The sequence below is a fragment of the Limulus polyphemus genome, unplaced genomic scaffold (genome assembly GCF_000517525.1).
Source record: "Limulus polyphemus unplaced genomic scaffold, Limulus_polyphemus-2.1.2 Scaffold2972, whole genome shotgun sequence".
Lineage (NCBI taxonomy): Eukaryota > Metazoa > Arthropoda > Merostomata > Xiphosura > Limulidae > Limulus > Limulus polyphemus.
In genome coordinates, this window is record NW_013668582.1 from 34,727 (window position 1) to 38,565 (window position 3,839).

The window sequence follows — 3,839 nt, forward strand, 5'->3', positions numbered from 1 at the left end:
TATATATATATATATATATATATATATACCACATTAAAAAGGTTCAATTGCATGATAATAAATGGCTGGATGACACTGACCATCAAATCGACAAGGAGGAAAAAAATCCTTCATTTAAAGTGGACTTCATCTATCACAGCATGCGAATTTTCCTCCCTTTGGTGTTATTATGTTAAAAGCATTGTTAAGTGTGAGATCAGGCAACGATGATAATGCTTAGTAAGTTTGATGTATCAGGGAAAGAAATCATGTATTACAAGCCTAGGAGTTAGTAAAATTATGCAGAAGTTCGTACACTAGTATAATGAATCAAACAGCTGTCATCAGCAGCAGAAGGATCTGGTGCGCTATTATCGCGAGAGCTTTACACTAGTAATGTATTTGCCTCCCAAAAGTATTAAAGTGCAAATAACCTTTTTCCTTGAAATAAATCATCTCCGTATAGCTGTGTGGATACATTAGAAACTACAGGAAAACATTAAAGTCTTGTCGATAATTAAACGGAGGTGCTATATATATATGCACGCACTCACATATTTATATATGATCTCCAAAAGATATTAGTCCATTAATTTCGGCTCCTTATTCTGGTGGAATCTGGAGTTTTTTTTGTTTTGTTTTCTTCTTTTTCACACCAGTGCTGCAGAACTTCTTAACAAAAACCTTGCCATTACTTTAATGCATTATTTTTTATTCCTGGCTCACCTCTTCTACTGCACAAAGTTTGATTGTTTGAACTGATGTTAGTTTGCTACTCCACAAAGTTTGATTGGGTGAACTGTTTTGGGTTTGCTACTCCACAAAGTTTGATTGGATGAACTGTTTTGGGTTTGCTACTCCACAAAGTTTGATTGGGTTGAACTGTTTTTGGTTTGCTACTCCACAAAGTTTGATTGGGTGAACGGTTTTGGTTTGCTACCCCACAAAGTTTGATTGGTTGAACTGTTTTTGGTTTGCTACTCCACAAAGTTTGATTGGGTGAACTGTTTTTGGTTTGCTATTTCTCTTCATAACATCGAAGTAAACTTAGCAAGCAGGCTGGATACTAAGAATATTAAATGTTTTGTTTATTTGTTCGTTTCAGAATTTTCGCGCAAAGCTACACAAAGGAATATTAGCGCATAGTTGTTCCTAATTTGAAACTGATCTACTAAAGAGAAGGCGACTAGTAAATAGCACCCACCGCCAACTTTAGGGCTGCTCTTTTAGGACTCCTCCGGCTCAAAAATGAAAAGTGCTGGAAACCAACAGTCCTCAGAATCTTTACTAGAGCTTTTTATAAATGTAGATGTATGATGACAATATGATGTGTTATGTGGTAGACATAAGATGATGATCTCATTATTTTCATATCAATCTAATTCAAAAAAAATCTTAAAATGAATTACTTGTATTATTTATTGTATTAGCCTTAACGTCTACACATGTCATTATTATAATTCACACAACGACCCCCCCCCCCCCCACGTCTACATATGTCATTATGGAGTTTACACAAAACCCCCACGCTGAACGTGTCATTAGTATAATTTACACAAGACCCCACGTCTACACATGTCATTAATGGAGTTTTTGCAAGTCTGCGTCTAGACATGTCATTAGTGGAGTTTTCATAAGCCTCTACGTCTACACATGTCATTAGTAGAGTTTTTACAAGACCCCCACGTCTACACATATCATTAGTGGAGTTTTCACAAGACCCCCACGTCTACACATGTCATTAGTAGATTTTTTACAAGACCCCCACGTCCACACATGTCATTAGTAGAGTTTTCACAAGCCTCTACGTCTACACATGTCATTAGTGGAGTTTACAGAAGACCCCCACGTCTACACGTCATTAGTAAAGTTTTTACAAGCTCCGCGTCTACAACGTCATTAGTGGAGTTTAAACAATACCCCCACGTCTACACACGTCATTAGAAGAGTTTACACAAGACCACCACGCCTACATATCTCATTAGTGGAGTTCCCACATGCCTCCATGTCTTTGGACATTTTTCAAAGATTCTCAATCATTTCAATTCGAATTCCTGTCACTTAAACTATGAATTTCATTTTCAACCCTTTACACGTATGAAAAGTTCGGTTATATAACATTGCAATTTGTGAAACACCTGTTAAACATAGCTCAAAAAGAAATAAAACTATCCAAAGAAACAATCTATTCAACAGCAACATAATTGGACTTCGAACTCGCAAAATGTTCTTTGCGAGGCTATGTAGTGTATAGCGGTTAACGTATTAGGACTGTGAATCCAAGGATTCATTGTCCACGGCCCGTTGCCGCAAAACACACTCTACACTTTGAGGCTAGGTGGGCGTTATAACAGCGACGTTCCAGAACAGCCCAAGAGTTAGCGGTGGATACTGTTGACTAGCTGCCTTCCCTCTAGCTTCTCAGTTGAAAGTAAGAAACAGCTATGTTCTTTGCGTCCAAAGGTCCAAATGCAAAAATATTACGTAATATTACGTACTATATACAAAAATATTACGTAATATTACAAAAATAGTTACGTATTAAATATAAAAACATTACTTATCAAATATAAATATATTACGTATCAAATACAAATATATTACGTATCAAATACAAAAATATTACGTATTAAATATAAAAACATTACTTATCAAATATAAATATATTATGTATCAATATCAATACAGACATAGACGAGATTAATAGGTTGGAAATTCAAAAGTGAACAACAGAATTATTTCTGCAAAAATTAATCCTGTACGAAATTATACAATTGAACGAAACATAGACTTACATAGCCATAGCGCCCCCCAGTGGCACAGCGGTATGTCTGCGGACTTACAACGCTAGAAACCGGGTTTTGACACCCGTGGTGGGCAGAGCATAGATAGCCCATTGTGTAGCTTTGTGCTTAACTTCAAACAAACAAACAAATCCATGGCCATAGCAGAGATTACGTTTTTTCTAAAAATATTCATAAGGGAATTCGTTTGTAAGGTGGAGCTATGTGTCCTCCATTTTTAAACGCAACCTTTAAAAAAAAGAGAATTTCGGAACTGATAGTTATCCATCTATATGTATCTCTAATTTCACAGTTTTTGCATTCATTTACCGATATATATGTATTCCGAAATTAAATACATTAATCTATAAATACTTTATAAATCGCATTAGCATTTCAGAGTTAAACACTTTCAAATGATTACTTTATTCATTATTGTCCTACATTGAAGCACAATTACTTTTCTTTTAGAAAACAACAACAAAAGCTACCCAACTCATGCCTGGATCTCAGCACTTCGTAATCGTGTAATAGCCATAATCCTAAGTGAGCTAAACTTTTCGACTTTATAACTTTTAACGATTATAAAGATTTGATTTTAACGATATTTTGATATTACCAAATCGATATTCCTTCAAAGGTGTAGTAAAAAAACAAACTTAAATTAAACTCCGATGATCAAGTTTTATTTTTTTTAAATCAAACAAACGAGATAATAACATTTCAAACGTAAGGAAACTTATTTATTTCATCATTTAACTTTTTATTTGCTTTTTGTAAAGCCTGGCATTTATATATGATGCCTCAAGTTATTCATAAGTAGTGCAAGAAATATATATATATATACTAGCTGACTACTCGTCATATGACCGTAAATTCTGATTAATTTTCCTCTACAAATTAATTCTGAATAATTTTTCTTATGGACATGTTTTCTGAAAATTAATGATATTATAGTAACAATATATACAGCGAGGTCACAAGTAAACAGACACCACCTTTTCAGAAAAAATGAAATTTTTCAGTCATATTCACATGAATTGATAAATTTATAATTTAATTAATATCTAGTTGATC